This window comes from Rutidosis leptorrhynchoides, chromosome 2 (assembly GCF_046630445.1).
Source record: "Rutidosis leptorrhynchoides isolate AG116_Rl617_1_P2 chromosome 2, CSIRO_AGI_Rlap_v1, whole genome shotgun sequence".
Classification (NCBI taxonomy): domain Eukaryota; kingdom Viridiplantae; phylum Streptophyta; class Magnoliopsida; order Asterales; family Asteraceae; genus Rutidosis; species Rutidosis leptorrhynchoides.
Window position 1 is genome coordinate 670,191,217 of NC_092334.1, and position 19,348 is coordinate 670,210,564.

Sequence of the window (19,348 nt, forward strand, 5' to 3'; positions counted from 1 at the left end):
TATAAAGCTGTGATAATTTCTCCATCTTGTCGGTTTCCTTGATCGGTATGAAATGTGCAGATTTAGTAAGACGATCAACTACGACCCAAATAGTATCGTTACCGTTCGAAGTCTTAGGTAACTTAGTAACGAAGCCCATAGTGATGCACTCTCACTTCCACTGCGGAATACCAGGTTGTGTCAACAGACCGGAAGGCTTTTGACGTTCGGCCTTGACTTTCAAACAAGTGAGACACTTGCTAACATAAGTAGCAACGTCGGCTTTCATATTAGGCCACCAGTAGAATTGCTTCACATCGTGATACATCTTACTGGAACCGGGATGAATAGAGTACCTAGTCTTATGTGCTTCATCCAAGACTAGTTCGCGGAGATTTCCGAAGCGAGGAACCCAAATTCTGTTGCCAAAGTACCGTGTACCATTAGCTTTCACTTGAAGTTGGTTCTCAAAACCAATAGGTTCTTCACCTTCGATAAGTGTCGGTTTAATAGCTTCCAATTGAGCTTCACAGATTCGTGAAATAAGATTCGATTTGATTTTTAGGTTTAAAGCCCGAACACGTTTAACATCGTCTTTTCGACTAAGGGCATCGACAACTACATTCGCCTTGCCAGGATGATATTTCAGCTCACAATGATAATCGTTCAATGTCTCGAGCCATCGGCTTTGCCTCATATTCAGCTGTTTTTTATCAAAGATGTGTCGAAGACTTTTATGGTCAGTGTACACCGTAAAGTGAGTTCCATACAGATAATGTCTCCATATCTTTAATGCAAATACCACCGCACCTAACTCAAGGTCATGTGTGGTATAGTTTACTTCATGTTTCTTCAACTGTCTAGATGCATAGGCGATAACCTTCTCTCGTTGCATTAAAACACAACCAAAACCATGCTTTGAGGCATCGCAGTAAACAACAAAGTCGTTGGTACCTTCAGGTAAAGAAAGAATCGAGGCTGTGGTCAATTTCTCCTTCAGAATCTTAAATGCAGATTCCTGTTCGTCGGACCACTCAAATTTCTTCCCTTTTTGAGTTAACTTTGTAAGGGGTTTATCAAGGAGGGAAAATCTTTTATGAATCTTCGATAATAACCGGCAAGTCCCAAAAATTGACGAATATGCTTCGCAGTCTTTGGTATCTCCCAGTTCTGAATAGCAGTAATCTTAGCTGGATCGACATGTATTCTGTTTCTATCAACAACATGTCCGAGGAATTGTATGGTTTTGAGCCAAAACTCGCACTTAGAAAATTTAGCATAAAGCTGTTCCTTTCGTAAGAGTTCAAGAATCATGCGCATATGTTGCTCATGTTCTTTCTCACTCCTCGAATAGATCAAGATGTCATTAATGAAAACAATGATGAATTTATCGAGATAAGGTTTACAGACACGATTCATAAGATCCATGAAAACAGCAGGAGCGTTGGTTAAACCAAAAGGCATGACACAAAATTCATAATGTCCGTAACGAGTGCGAAAAGCAGTCTTAGGAATATCGGATTCCTTGACTTTGAGTTGGTGATAACTGGACCTTAAATCAATCTTTGAATAAACACTTAACCCTTGAAGTTGGTCGAATAGATCATCAATACGCGACAACGGATAACGGTTCTTGATAGAAAGCTTGTTAAGTTTGTGGTAATCAATGCACATCCTTAACGTACCATCCTTCTTTTTAACAAACATAATAGGAGCTCCCCATGGGGACGAGCTTGGACGAATGAAACCTTTATCCAATAGTTCTTGGAGTTGGTTGGATAATTCCTCATCTTGGAGGGTGCTAAACGGTATGGAGCTTTGGCAATAGGAGCAGCAACGGGAGTTAAATCAATTTGAAATTCAACTTGTCAAGGAGGTGGAAGACCAGGGAGTTCTTCAGGAAATACTTCAGGAATGTTTCTAACCACTGGTACATCTTCAATGCGGGAGTGAATTTTGGAAACGAAAGAAATTTTGAGGCCTCAGATAATATGATATCCAAAGTTGATATTTTTAGTTGACGATACTAATGTCATCTAGTCAACATTTATATTTTTCGAGACAGGTGCTACCATGAAAGAAAATAACAACATTCATTCATTTAAAGAAAAATAACCAGAGTATTACAAGAACTTAACGAAATCTCCAAAGTATATAAGTACTAAAGGGTAACATAAAAACACTATGAGAATGAAAGTTTAAATGTGGTTGCCAAAAGCTCTTCCTCGTCTCTCTTCATCATTTTCCCATTCGGGTATTAGTGCTTGTGGTGACCTACTCTTCCACATATAGGGCAGGTAGGAATGGTTGTATTAGCTTTGGTTGCAGAAGTAAGATCTGGGGAAATTGTAACTCATCAATTTTTGGCTATGTGACCCACTTTCTTACACTTGGTGCACTTAGTCTTACACCTTCCATCGTGATGTTTCTCACACCTTTGGCAATAAGGATGAGTTCCCTTATAGTGTTTGTTGGATTCTCCCCTTAAAGGCTCTTGCTCTTCATCCTTCCACTTTCTTTTGGTATCTCCTTTCTTCTCATTTTTGGCAGCAAGTTGGTTTGCCATTCAATTGGATTCTAGCACGGTCCTTGGGTTTAAAACAGCGACGCCCCTTCGAAGGTCATCAGGCAACCCATTGATGTAGCATTGGATCCCTAGATACTCGGGAGTAAACATGTGAGGATTCATGGAGGCAAACCCTTGAAATTGGTTGGTGTAGTTTATGAGATCTGCATCCACCATCTCCATGTTCCCAAACTCAGGTCTTTCAGTACCCTTGTAGCTTGGAGGCTTGCAGTTTGAGAAATCCTTGTATGAATAAGGGTTGGGGAGATTCTGTTGATCGTTGTTGTTTTGATTGCCATTGCCATAATTGCTTTGAGCGGTAACTAAGAGCATCTGAAATTGCTCGGTAGAGAGAGTGATGTTGGAAGTAGTGTTATTGTTCTTTGGTTGTGCACCACGAGCCATTTCCTTCATTACATAAATAAAGTATTAGCTGAAGAGTTATGGTGTACCAAGTAACAACACCAATGGATAAGAAAATGTAGCATAGGTTAGTTAGTGATAATGATGGTGAAGCAAGTGGGTAATTGGGTGTGCGGACAGATCCTTCAGCGTCGGATTCTTTGGTGTCCAAAACGATTTCTGGGTGATGACTATACATCCCAGTAAAAAGAGAAGGAGCACTAAGTAAATTCTAAGGCACGGTGTGACGGCAAGATATAAGGAGAGTATAGTAAGGCAAGCATAGAAATGAGGATAGCACTTGAAACTAAGGAAAGAATATGAATTGGCAAATTCACTTAAAACTAAAGAAAGAATATAAACAAATAAGAAAGGCACTTAGACTAAGTCAGGAAAGGTTATAGTTTCCTAGATTGCTAAGGAACCCTAGCTAACAGGCACACATAAAAATGCAATCCTGGTTCTCTATAACAGCCTGGTTATGCTCTGATACCAATCTATCACACCCCCAGTTAGGGCCTGGGCGAAATGTGACTTAATATCAAATAAACCAACATATTATAATATACGAGAACAATACTAAATGATAAAATAAACTTTATTGAGTGTACGCAGCGGAAAATGAAATGTCGTTACAATGATGAAAGTAACAATGATGTAAATGTTCAAATGCAAAAGTAAATAATGCGATATCTCTTGATCCTATGTCCAAGTAGCATCACATAAGTAGTAAGTAAGAAAGCTTGAATCAATCAGCACCTGAGACAAAACATGCTAAAGTGTCAACCAAAAAGGTTGAGTGAAGTTCATAAGTTTAACAAATAAGTTTGACCATTGTTTTAGACCACAAGATTTAGTTTGTAAAGTTGATCTCCCGCAGGATCAAAAAGTTATGTCAATGCGTGATATTTAGACTAAACGTTCAAGTTTGCCCCAAAGACAAGTTGTAGTTTATATTTATCAGTTTAATTTCATTATTAAGTAATACAAAGACTTAGTCAAATGTATCGGGGACGTTACTCCCGATAGGCCTACCCCCAATAATTAAGCATGCATTCATCGAGCAATTAAAAATATCACTGTAGGGACTTAGTCGGACATAGCCGGGTATAACATAGTTTAGTAGTTTGGTACTTGTGTCTAAGTTGTAAAATGTAAAAACAGCATGTGTCTCACCCCAATAAAAGTAAGTAAGTTTGCTAGCAATAAAGAGTGGGGCTATGAATTCACCTTAGTAAGTAGAGAGAGAGTTATTCCTCGGAATAGAAAGTTGGATGAGTGAGCAGAAAAGTCAACCTATTGACATTTAAGAGTAGTAAGTGTTTTTGCCCAAGTTTAAGTAGATGTTTAAGTATGATAGTGTTGTAAGTATAGTTCGTTTTACTAAGTTTCCTTTCCTAGTAAGTTTCTATTTTTAGAAAGTTTCCACTTTTAGTAGATTTCTTATCTTAGTAAGTTTCTATAACTAGAAAGTTTCTACTTTAAGAGTGTTTTTCATTTTAGGATACTTGTCGTATTAGATAAGCTTCCAATCACCCATTTCCCTTCGAATGGCCATTTCAGGTCTAGGGGCTTGAGATATAGGATCCTTTAAATCGAAAATCCAAACCCTTCCGCCTAGAGTTTCGTAGAAACCGTTCGTCAAGAAAGTTCGAAGATCTATACATCTCTAATACATATCCTAAAATATTTTTATGTGTTATAATATAAGTAGTAGGTTATAGGTGTTAGTAATAGTAATAGTGTATACATGTTAATTAATAGTATAAGTAGTATTAGGGTTTCATTAATTAGGGTTAGTTAATTAAAATAGTATTTTAATGATTAGGGTTTAGGGTTTTGAGGATCTAAATAATATGAATGTTAAGATCATGCACGAATATGATTATGAATATAAACATGAATTGAAAGAAAGATTTAAAAGTTTTAAGATTTTAGATCATACCTTGTTAATGATGATGTAGATTAACAAGAAACAAGAAGAAAACTTGGTGATGAAGATCAAATAACCCAAATAAGGAAGAACACGCTTGAAAATCTTGATGAACACGAAGAACAAGCTTGAAGATCCGAATACCACCAGAGAGGGAGAGGGAGAGATTGTTTTTGAGAGAGGATTTTGGTGTGATTTGTGAATGAGAAACTAGGAGTCTATGAGTGTTTATATAGTGCAAGTATTAGAGTGTTAGTCAACATAAGGATGTTCTAATTAATGATTTTATTTTATTTTATAATTTTTAGTCAACAATAGCTGGTACTAGTTTATATATATATATTTTATTTTATTTTTTAGTCAACATAAGGATGTAATTATTTAAGATTCTTTAGTCTCATTATTATTATTATTATTATTATTATTATTATTATTATTATTATTATTATTATTATTATTATTATTATTACATTTACTACATGATAAATATTATTTTCTTTTTACTAATTCATGACTTGTATATATTTAGTTCCCAATTGTTTTATTATTTATATAAATGTCACTTTTTATTTATTACTTATAGGTTATTAGTTATAATATTACATAAATGCATAAATTTTAAATAGCAGTGAGTGTCGACTAACAGTTTATTATTTTCATCTTTTATTAACTTGTCAATTATTGCACAAAGTTAATTAATATGTTTTCTAACTCTTAACACTTAACAATTATTGATTAAAGTTTAATTATTAAGTTTTAATTATATTGTTCGGGCATTTAATATTGAAAAATATAGAATGGAAAAAAATGAGGGTCGTTATACACGCGCCCTAGTGAGTTTGAAACCACACGAAATTCACTACCCTAAGTCATAATAACAATGATGGGAATGTCCGAAATCACACGCGACATGGTGAATCCAAAAACACACGAGATTCACTTCCCAATTCACCTCAACAACATCAACGGGGTTGGCTTACTCACACCAATGTGAATCTGAAAACACACGCGATTCACTACCCCAAGGGTGGTAACCCAAAATGCACAAACGTGCATCACGGGGTCAATCATCCCACACACATGTAAAGTGAATCCCGACGCACAAGGATCACTCTACCCCACCCTCACCCATCCTACGCATACATACGGATATAATATATTTAGACTCACCTTGTCGCCTTAATGAATGCAAACCAAAATCGCAATCCGCTAATGGAAAGTACCTATTCCATTTATCACATAAACAAACAACACGATTAGGGTGGATTACAAACCAACCCAAATTAACACTTAGTGCAATTATGACCCAATTGCACTTTCAAGCACAACCCATGCCCAAACTAACCAATAATCACTTAATACTAGTGAAAATTGTCCTATAACGCCAACTAACCCAAAACACAAGTGGTAAACACTTGTCTTCCCCAAAATCAAGCTAGTAACCCTAATTTTGACCCATATCAAAATCAAACTTCCAAGCTTACTCTTACGAGTTCAAACATCAACAAAATCACTAGTTACACACTTCAAGTGATTAACACTAACTTTAAGACCCAAACATGGTCAAATAGTCTTCCAACCCAAAACCCACCAACAATGAGTCTAAAACCCAATTACTAGCTACAACAACTCATGTCATGAGCATCAATGGGTTTCTCATCACATTAAGTTCAAACCCTAACTTGAATATCAAATCAACAAATGAAATTTGGAGTTAGAACTTACCACTACTGCCGATTTGTAACTAAGAATGAGAGCAACAACCTTAACTCTTGCACCTTGAAGAGATTCCAACTCTTTCTTCCTCGAATCAAGCTCTCTCTCTCTCTCTCTCTCTCTCTAAAATATGGGTTTCTCTCTCTAAGATAAGTGAGAGTGTTTGTGTGAGTGAAATTAGATCCAAAATGAGATCTAGATTAGTTTTAATGGCTCCAAATCGACACCCAAGTGAATTGACCAAAATGCCCCTCAATCAAGCCTTAAAAACGTGTTTAAAATTCCAGTCTGGCAACAGGAACACCGTTCCAGAATCAGGAACGTTGTTCCCAAGCGTACTCAGGATCGTCATTAAACCAAGCGTATTCCGGAACATCTTTCCACTTAATGAGACGTCGTTCCCCAAACTTCTCCACAATGGTCTGTTCAACTTTTTACCCATTTCTTTATTACACAACGTCATTCTAAGCTTATAGAACGTCATTCCAGCTTTTGGAACATCGTTCCTTCTTTTGGAACGTCGTTCCTTATAATGGAATGTCGTCCCTTCTCTGTAGAAAATCTGGGGTGTTATAGGCAAGCGGTAGAATGGGTTTATGTTTATCTCATTTGGAGTAATCGAAACAACTTAATTTTTCGAGGAAAAGCGTGGAACGGGCCAATTACTTTGAATGAAATTCAAACCAAATCCTTCGAGTGGATGTCGCAACGTGTAATAACCCAACCCGTTAACCTTCAGAAAATGTGCCACAAAAAAAAAAATTCTGGAACAGTTGATCTGGACGGCGTCCAAAAGCTTGGACGGCGTCCAGTACTTAATACTGGGACGGCATCCAGCCATCTGGGACGGCGTCCAGATGTACTAAAACATTCTGATCAGTTTACAAACACACGCGGGCGAAAAACCCGCTTCCCGAAACTTTTAAACCAAAACACTTTCACAATATATTACAATAGTTTAAACTAAGAGTTTTTCACAATAAAAACCGAGTTTTACGATACCGGGCCCACATCGACCCAAATTACCACAAGTGACTATTTCGACCCATTAGTTTATACAAAAACATAGACCGAGCATGGGATTGGGGACACGCTACCCAATCCTAATCAAAATCCAAAAGCAAGTCTTCTAAAGCAAACTACGCAAGTCCACTAGTCCCCGCGCTTACCCGAGCCACCGCATCCTTGCAATCTATAAAAATGTAAACAACGAGAGGGTAAGCTAACGCTTAGTGAATGATAATATACTACATACATATATATGTATAAAATGGACACGCCACACAAATATCAAATACCGCATACCGAAGCATCCATGTATAAGGCAACTATACTAAGCATACCGTACTACCTCTAAGCAGCAAGCTAAAGATATCAACAAAGTATATGTTCACCAACGACGATGTGAACAACGCCAATAAGCTACACCCGGAGGGTTAGCTACAACACAACAATACATTAATATATAATAATACAAAACGAATAAGGTTAACCCCTTAACCCATTACCGAATACCAAAACGCCACAATGAAGATTGGCCGAACTACACGAGCCTTAGTAATCTGAAACCACACGAGATTACTATCTTCACAACATCGAGGTTGGCCGAACTACACGAGCCTTAGTAATCCGAAACCACACGAGATTACTACCTCAATAAGATGACCGAACTACACGAGTCACCATGAATCCGAACTATACGAGATTTATTTCCAATAAGATGACCGAACTACACGCGTCATCGTGAATCCGAACTACACGAGATCCACTTCTCCAATTCAAAACCCACGGTCACGGGATTATAAAATCCACCACGTCGGGGTTATCTACATCATGACAATATCAACCCTTCGCCATTGGGGTTATAACATCCAAATCACAACCACGTGTGATAACGTACACACAAACGTGTACCTCGCCAAGGGTGGTCAACCAAAATGCACAACCGTGCCAATTGGACCTTAACGCAAGTCCATCAAATCCACCTATATGTGAAGTGAGCTCTATAACCGAGAACCACTTCACCCGACCCGCACCCATCCTACACATACATATGTACATAGGATATTAACACTCACCTTGTCGCCTTGATGAATGCTTCCAAGTAATCCGCAACGCGCCAAATGGAAAGTACCTATTCCATTATCACAAACACAACAACACAATTAGGGTTGACTTACAAACCAACCCAATTGACACCTAGTGCAAATTCGACCCATTTGCACTTCCAAGCACGAAACGCGGCCAAACTAACCAATATCCACTAACACGAGTGAAAATGGTCCTAACACGCCAATTAAACCCGAACACAAGTGTTAAACACGTGTCATACCCATTTTGACACCAAAACCCTAATTTGACCCATTTCAAAATTAGGCAACCAAACACACCCAAAAGTGTTCCAACACTTCCATAATCACTAAACCTAGTGATTAAACTCAAGATCAAACCTTAATCAAGGCTAAAACGTCAACCAACCCAAAACCCGCCAAGTGACAAGATTAACCAGTCACCATGAACCTACTTCATCATCTAAAAGGGTTTCACAACAATCTAGCTCAAAACCCTAACTTGAACATCAAATCTAACAAATGAAATTCGGAGTTTGAGCTTACCAATACCACCACAACGTAGCTAGGAGCGAGATGAACAACTTTAGAACCCGATCTTTTGCGAGAATCCGACTCCTTCTTCTACAAATCCACCTCTCTCTCTCTAAAACTCTTACTCTCTCACTAGAACAAGATGAGAGTGTTTGTGTGGGTGTTAGTAGAGCAAATGAGGCTCCTAGAACTGATCTTGTGGCCTTAACTCATTCCATAAGTGAAAATACCATTTTGCCCCTCTAAAAATCTTAAAATAACCCAGCTGGCCCGACAGACAAACTGGACGGCGTCCTAATTTCTGGACGGTATCCAGCCTTTAACATCTGGACAGCGTCTCACCATCCTGGACGGCGTCCCGAACAACTAAAAAGTCAGAAACAGGATTAGGGTCTTACACAACGTCTGAAAGATAGGAAATTAGATTGGTTCGTTTGATTGAATAATCCAAACGCATGTTGTAATATATTGTTAGGAAAAGATTTCCTATTTTTAGGAAAAGATTTTCCATATATTAGAATTGATTGGATAAAATCGGTATGGGTATAAATCCCTTAATTAGTGGGATTTTCATTTATCTTAGGGGATTTAGTTTCCTAATTCTTATTCCCAAGACTCTATAAATAAAGAGGTCTTGGGGTAAGATTAGTTGTCTTTGCCTGCAGCAAGAACCGATCTCATAACTTTGAGATCGTCTATCCTCTGTTTTTCATTGTTTATGTTCTTTATTTATTCAATAAAACATTAAACTTTGAGAAACTTCTTTTGTTCTTCGTTTCCGCACTAAGTTAATGTTTAATTCTTTTGCTTGATCGACGTTATGGGGTCTATCAATTGGTATCAGAGCAGGATCAACATATCTTGTTGATGATCCAGTCATTTTCGAGCAAAAGATGTCTTATTGAAGATACAAAAGAAAAGTCATTTTCAGATTCGTCATGCTATGCGCAGCGATATATAAATGATTATATCTCATTCGTTAACCGTTTAATCTTCATAAAATTTTAACTGTAGGTTCACAACACATGGAATTAAATTCCTACTGAAGGAAATTTCGATTGGAGCTTTGGATTGAGAGATTTCAATGGTCGAAATCTGCTGCTGAGATTGGAGGGTTTTCAGTGCAGTTTCAGTAATTTAATTACTGTATCTTCGTTATCATCTATATTTTTATGATTTTCGGATATGTCATTGATTACATATATATGGTCGTTGTGTAAAAATTTCATCTTGATTGGACGTGTCTACGAAAAGATAAAAATTTTTGAATACACGGCAGTCTGCTTGTGTTTCAATTTGTGCAGTCAGTTTAAAACGACTGTTTTAGATTCGTTGGCCGTTGGATCGTCATGATTTTTGGATATGAGGTTAACGGCATATAGATCTATCTCGTGTAAAAATTTTAGCTTGATCTGATGATTATATTAAAAGATATGTATTTTTAGTTATGCTGTAATTCTGAGTCTGGAAACTCAGACTCAAGACTCTGATTGAGATATGAGTCTGAATTTCGGACTTAACAGTTTGACTCAAATGCAGACTCAAGATCAGACTCAAGATCAGACTCAAGCACAGATTATAAAGGTCAGATTCAGACTTCAGTTTCGCGTGAACTTATACTTAGTAGAAGTCAGACTTACACGAGGTCAGACTCAAAATACTTCAGACTCTAGGACTCCAGACTCAAATCAGGTCAGACCCATTTGAGTTCATCTCTTTTGAACTCAGATTTTGAAGATGTTATTCCCCAATAAGAAGACTGTGACGATCGCTCCAAATCCATATGGACGAACAAGTCATTCATCGATTTCATTGCGAGGTATTTGACCTCTATATGATACGTTTTGTAAACATTGCATTCTTTTGAAAAGGCACACCATAAAAGAATATTTAAATCAAAGGTTTTCGATATCTGATGATTTTTACATATAGACAATCACCGTAAATAAGTTTACAATAGTACTTCCATTGACAATGCAGTCAAAATAAGATACATGGTGATGATTTGGTGAATGCAACGTTTCCTTGATAAATATGCCATGTAAGACTCCATGCACATAGCTTGTCTAACATATAAGCAAACAGCGGAAGACTTCTAGGAAACCTGAGAATAAACATGCTAACAAGTGTCAACACAAAGGTTGGTGAGTTCATAGTTTTAATGTTTCGTATAATCTGTATATAAAGGTGGATCACAAGATTTCAGTTGTTTCATCCAGAAACGTTTATCAAAATATTCTACAAGATTGAGCACCCTGGTAACTAAACTTAACGCTATAATGATAATTACCCCATTCGTTTTAATACACGCAAACCAACGTGTCTTAAACTCAAATAACATACGTCCGTTAAAAGGCTAGCGCTCTAGCTCGGACGGGGATGTCAAGCCCTATGGATCCATATACTATTATTCGCGCCCACCAGTCCACATCCTATGTACTGGTAGTTACTAGTTACCAAAGCTAAGGGATTTTCGGTTTAAACTCAGTGTAGAATTAAGTATGTACTTGTATCCATTGCGTTTAAAATAAATTGCATGTATTCTCAGCCCAAAAATGTATATTGCAAAAGCAATTAAAAAGGGATCAATGAAACTCACGCATATAAATATTGTAAATCAGTTAATAAAGCATTTGCATGTATTCTCAGCCCAAAAATGTATATTTCAAAAGCAATTAAAAAGGGATCAATGAAACTCACGCATATAAATATTGTAAATCAGTTAATAAAGCATTTGCATGTATTCTCAGCCCAAAAATGTAGAGAGTAAAAGGGATCCTATGAAACTCACCTTATCAGCATATAAAGTCGTTCATCGTAATGTGATCGAAACTCAGAGTATCGAATAACCATAGATCTCAACGTATCAATATTGAGATTTAATATTGTAGAAAAGTACGTAGATGTAACGGAGATGATAAACACTAGGTTTGATTCACAAATATACCCCCGGACATTACCCATAACCTCCTTGGCAATAACCCATAATTTCCTTAACTCTAGCTTGCTCGTAAACTTGTTTTGAAATCATTTGGACATAACCTCGTCGTAGTATTTTATGTATAATACTAATAATATTACTAATAAAAATAATAAGATTAATAATAATAATATTAATCTTAATAATATATATATATATATATATATATATATATATATATATATATATATATATATATATATATATATATATATATATATATATATATATATTTGAGAGACAGAGAGATTTTGAGAAAAATAAATAAATATATTCGAACAAAACTTGCGAGCTTTATAGACCTGGCCTGATTTCCACTGCCATGCGATCGCATGGCTGGGCAGTGTAATTCCCATGCGATCGTATGGGAAACTTTTCCAGCTCACAATGTTTTGGCAACTAGCTTGTCGACATATTTTTATAATATATATAATATATAATTTAAATTAATTAATTATATATTATATTTTATTCTCGTGCATAGTTGATTTGTAATTTTTGTTTCGATAAGTCGTACGTCGTCACTCGACTTATGTCCCGGTTCCGGTTTTTCGAATGTCCCTTCGTACGCTGAGAAAATCTGTACGATGATATCTTAGAATTTCTAATATCAGAGGATGATGCGGAAAATCTGTCTGTGAAGGTTTAGAATAAGAAGTAAGGTTCTTACTAATGGTTTCAGCAGTCACTGAATCATTTGGATTCTTTGAAGGCAGGTTCAATCTTTGTGATTTATTCACAGCCTCTTTCATACTTTACTCAATCCGTTTTTCAGTTCCAAACCTTCTTTTTTTCTCAGCTTTACCACCATACTATTCTTTATCATCAAACTTTTGACTGTTAAGGTCGTTTACAGTTTTTGCTGCTTTATCAACATTTTTCCAAAATTCGGAGAACTAGTTTCGTAGTTTGGGGTGTTTTTTGGAAACTTCACATTCGAAGTATGTAAGTCCAGGAGGTAGACGTTATATGAACACATATAACTGTTGGCGTAGATGTGCTACAAGATTTCAAAATACTACTTGCTAAATCCCGATAGTTTGCTAAATCCCGATAGTTAGTATGGCAATTAGCGTTACAAGTTGTGGATGAGTACATGAGATGGTTTCAATGAGTATAAGGATTTTTTGGAAGGTCAAAGATCAATGAAGTTGTTGGTAAATTTACTGCTAATGTGGTGGAACATGAAAGATTCCCCGATAACAAAAATGTATATGCCAAAGTTACAAGTCTGAAAGGTCATCGTTGACTGGTTGAACGGTTGATAATACTGGATACTTTGAAAAGAAATTGCAAGGTTATTTTCAGTAATAACAATGCTAAAGGATCTTTCACATTTTTGAAGTCAAAGTATAGCTTTGAAAGATGTAGAGATCTAAGAATGATGTCACCCGTTAAATCTTGACTTGGATTCTGATCCGTCAACATCAGAATATGTAATTGAATTTGTATGGAAATGATTGTATATCGCTGTGAGCATAGTTAATAATTTTTGAATCAAAGTTGAAGAATGTACAGTATAACATATTAATTGTGAACTTATATGTTTCTCGGGAATTACCTACCCGTTAAAGATTTCACAAGTAATATTTTGTACAAAAGAATTTTTATTACCGTCTTTATAAAAATATATGTATGTATATTTTCTTCAGATGTAATACAGATTTGATGAGTTAATATCATATTAAGCTAATTTGATTTTTGACTTGAATTAGAAATGAATAATCTCTAAAACATTAAAGATTTAATAATCTTTACGGAGTATTTCACTAATGTAATCAATACTCAGTCTTATTGATATTTTCTCAGTGAATCATGTTGGTGCTCATGGAACTCTTGCTAACTTCGCAAGGTACGAATGATGTTTTCTAGAAAGTTTCGAGTACATCGAAAATGAAAATGTAAAATCAATTATGTAATTGAATAATACACTTGGTTTATTATGAAATGGAATTCACTAAGTTGAAACAGAGATTGTAGTTAACAATGGTTAAGTTGTTAAGGAAGGATGTACATCATAGCATATTAGTAATATGAATTTAACCGAGTAGTATTTACCCTTTTTCAATTCATACTTAATAGGTTAGTACGAAAAGATTTATGATGGTTTTAAAATATATATAAGATATACATATAAATTTTTCAGAGGGAATGGGTTAATATTTCATAACTCATTGATACAAATATACGCGTTGTTAACTTGTAATAATATCCACGGTGCTTTCTTGAACCGGCAGAGCTTGTGATGTTAGAGGTGCTGATGATTCTAATGATGTTGACAGTACTAACTGTGCTGGTGAGGCTAAGGGTACTATTGATGCTGTTGGTAAAACAAGTCTAGTTTGTACCTTACGCATCATTCTTGTCAGGGTTTCTATTCTTCCTTCTATTTTTCTGATTTACGGTTAGAACTGGGATAAATAATCTCTAAGATTTTAGAGATTACATAATCACCGTAGAATATTTCTTCGATGAAGTTATGAATCAGTACTTCATCATTTATTGTTGTTGGCACTCCTTGGTATCTACGGTGCGTATGATGTTGATATCCCAAGTACAGTTTTTAAATGTGATATTGAGGTGTGGGATGCGAATGTGGTTGTTGGTGGTGGTAATGGTACTATTGTTGTTGATGATGGTGGTACTGGTTATGCTGCTGGTGCTGCTACTGGTGTTTGTAACCTTCGCACCATATTCTCCAAAGCCACTACCCGAGCGCGAAGCTCGTTGACTTCTTCTATTATACTGGGATGATTGGTGGTTCGGACGAGCGGATGAATAAGATTTAGAATGTGAGATAATATATAATCATGATGAGATACTCTGGAAATGAGAGAGAAAATAGTATTACGAATAGGTTCGCCGGTAAGTGCTTCAGGTTCTTCGCCAAGAGGTGAATGTGGTGGATGGAAGGGATCACCTTTTTCTTGTCTTCAATGATTAAGTAGGCTACGAACCCATCCCCAATTCATCCAGAATAGGTGATGGCTGATTGGTTGATCCATTCCGGTTACACTTTCTTCAGTGTTCAGGTGAATATCCATATCGGAATAGCTGTCGGAATTTAAGGAATTTGAATTGGATACGGGATCCATCTTGTATAATTAGATATATGATTTTTGATATGAAATAGATTATAGAATTTAGATTGGTACTCTTCAATACATAATTTACATATGTATATATAATACCAAAATTCCTTAAATTACGGAGAAATTTTCGGAAGATGGCAGTCAAAGTTTATAGTAACAGATACGCTAAGATATGAATTTTGTCTATACACTATTCATGCAATCAATGCAGTAAAACGTGTCTAGACTTAAGAATGATAAGCATGAAATTTCCGATAAGAAATGATAAGCAAAACTTTTAACATGCAGACACGGTCGAAGTCCAGACTTACTAATGCATCTTAACAACTATCAGTTAGACACACTCATGCAAGACCTGGTTCGCTAGGACCAACGCTCTGATACCAACTGTGACGATCGCTCCAAATCTATATGGACGAACACGTCATTCATCGATTTCATTGCGAGGTATTTGACCTCTATATGATACGTTTTGTAAACATTGCATTCTTTTGAAAAGGCACACCATAAATGAATATTTAAATCAAAGGTTTTCGACATCTGATGATTTTTACATATAGACAATCACCGTAAATAAGTTTACAATAGTACTTCCATTGACAATGCAGCCAAAATAAGATACATGGTGATGATTTGGTGAATGCAACGTTTCCTTGATAAATATGCCATGTAAGACTCCATGCACATAGCTTGTCTAACATATAAGCAAACAGCGGAAGACTTCTAGGAAACCTGAGAATAAACATGCTAACAAGTGTCAACACAAAGGTTGGTGAGTTCATAGTTTTAATGTTTCGTATAATCTGTATATAAAGGTGGATCACAAGATTTCAATTGTTTCATCCAGAAACGTTTATCAAAATATTCTACAAGATTGAGCACCCTGGTAACTAAACTTAACGCTATAATGATAATTACCCCATTCGTTTTAATACACGCAAACCAACGTGTCTTAAACTCAAATAACATACGTCCGTTAAAAGGCTAGCGCTCTAGCTCGGACGGGGATGTCAAGCCCTATGGATCCATATAGTATTATTCGCGCCCACCAGTCCACATCCTATGTACTGGTAGTTACTAGTTACCAAAGCTAAGGGATTTTCGGTTTAAACTCAGTGTAGAATTAAGTATGTACTTGTATCCATTGCGTTTAAAATAAATTGCATGTATTCTCAGCCCAAAAATGTATATTGCAAAAGCAATTAAAAAGGGATCAATGAAACTCACGCATATAAATATTGTAAATCAGTTAATAAAGCATTTGCATGTATTCTCAGCCCAAAAATGTATATTGCAAAAGCAATTAAAAAGGGATCAATAAAACTCACGCATATAAATATTGTAAATCAGTTAATAAAGCATTTGCATGTATTCTCAGCCCAAAAATGTAGAGAGTAAAAGGGATCCTATGAAACTCACCTTATCAGCATATAAAGTCGTTCATCGTAATGTGATCGAAACTCAGAGTATCGAATAACCATAGATCTCAACGTATCAATATTGAGATTTAATATTGTAGAAAAGTACGTAGACGTAACGGAGATGATAAACACTAGGTTTGATTCACAAATATACCCCCGAACATTACCCATAACCTCCTTGGCAATAACCCATAATTTCCTTAACTCTAGCTTGCTCGTAAACTTGTTTTGAAATCATTTGGACATAACCTCGTCGTAGTATTTTATGTATAATACTAATAATATTACTAATAAAAATAATAAGATTAATAATAATAATATTAATCTTAATAATATATATATATATATATATATATATATTTGAGAGACAGAGAGATTTTGAGAAATAAAATAAATATATTCGAACAAAACTTGCGAGCTTTATAGACCTGGCCTGATTTCCACTGCCATGCGATCGCATGGCTGGGCAGTGTAATTCCCATGCGATCGCATGGGAAACTTTTCCAGCTCACAATGTTTTGGCAACTAGCTTGTCGACATATTTTTATAATATATATAATATATAATTTAAATTAATTAATTATATATTATATTTTATTCTCGTGCATAGTTGATTTGTAATTTTTGTTTCGATAAATCGTACGTCGTCACTCGACTTATGTACCGGTTCCGATTTTTCGAATGTCCCTTCGTACGCTGAGAAAACTTGTACATTACATTTTGGGACACGTACCTTAGTCAAAATATAGCCTTAAATTATCCCTAAATTATATCACTCAAAATGTAACTTATACATTTGAGTGTTTTGGTCATTTACATCTATAAATCATCGTCTCGCTATTTGTTAAAATACATTTTAAAATAGTGTTACTGTAGCAATTCACTGTAGCAAAGTCAATTTCGCTGTAGCAAGTAGTGATTTTCGAAAACACTGTAGCATTTTGAGTACTGTAGCAATTTGAAAATACTGTAGCAAATTAGTGTTTTACTGGTTCATCTTAAATGCTTTAGTTAACTTATCTAAATATCAATCGAATCAATAAACGAATGTTACTATTGTTTACTAAATAACTTGAAATTATATATATGTATATATCTTTTTAATATACATAAATCAGTTTTTAAATACACATTGGAAGTTATTTATAAATAAATTTTAATAATAAATATTCCAACTTATCATATATATTCAAATAGATATTTAAACCAATAAGTTTAATGTACGGTCTCAAACAATTAATACATTGTTACCTTTTCAAATTATAGTATATATGTATCTATTTATATATAATTGTTCGTGAATCGTCAAAAACAACCGAAGGGTATTTAAATATATAAAAGTAGTTCAAAAATTTTGAGATTCAGTTTTACAGACTTTGCTTATCGTGTCGGAAATGTTAATCATACAAAGATTAAGTTTAAATTTGGTCAGAAATTTTCGGGTCATCACAAAGACCGGATGTTAGCTCAACATAATCAACATTTATGAAGATGAAGATTCAACAAATATGTTCAACATTTATACGCAAGTGGTTAAGCGGTGGTGAACGCGATTTTTCATGCATATTTTCAAATGCAGTTTTGTCATGATTATGTTCATGTTAGTTGATGATTTGTCTTCGGAATACATAAGTGCTGATGAGATGTCGAGGCTATGTGTACAACAATGATAAATAAAGAGGAGGAGAATCAAGATTAAAGAAAGATCAGTTTATCAAGAGTTATGAAGATCATACAAGATGGTTAAAGCTTTGAAGACAAAGATTAAATTTATTTTTAGTCTATATTTACATCTTGTAACCGATTGTTTTATCCTAATCAATTAGGGGGAGATTGTTAGGAAAAGATTTTCTATTTTTAGGAAAAGATTTTCCATATATTAGAATTGATTGGATAAAATCGGTATGGGTATAAATCCCTTAATTAGTGGGATTTTCATTTATCTTAGGGGATTTAGTTTCCTAATTCTTATCCCCAAGACTCTATAAATAAAGAGGTCTTGGGGTAAGATTAGTTGTCTTTGCCTGCAGCAAGAACCGATCTCATAACTTTGAGATCGTCTATCCTCTGTTTTTCATTGTTTATGTTCTTCATTTATTCAATAAAACATTAAACTTTGAGAAACTTCTTTTGTTCTTCGTTTCCGCACTAAGTTAATGTTTAATTCTTTTGCTTGATCGACGTTATGGGGTCTATCATATATAAGCACTTGTATTGGGCTTCTAACTTTGCAACCCTTATCTCATTGTAATTTTTTCGTGAGGTGATTCTAGTTTACCCATGTATGGTATTCTTCGTGTTATTGAATAAAATTTTGCTTGCTTTACAAAAAAAAAAAAAATATATTTATGTCTACAACGTAATATAATACTTGATTATGCATGTATATGAGAAATTACAAACTGTTATAATAATGCATCAATTATTGAAGGTGGCTAACAATCAATTATTGAAGGTTGCTAACGATTTTATATATAATTCATAAAAGTCAAATATGTAACACTTTTAATGTAGTATAAATAGGCATATATGGTAGCCATTTAAAGATGTACCAATTCTCTTGAAATATCAATATACTCCTTATAGAGTACTCTTTGTTATTTTCTTCTCTCTTTGTTCTTATATATAATTATAACACGTTATCAGCACGAAGTGC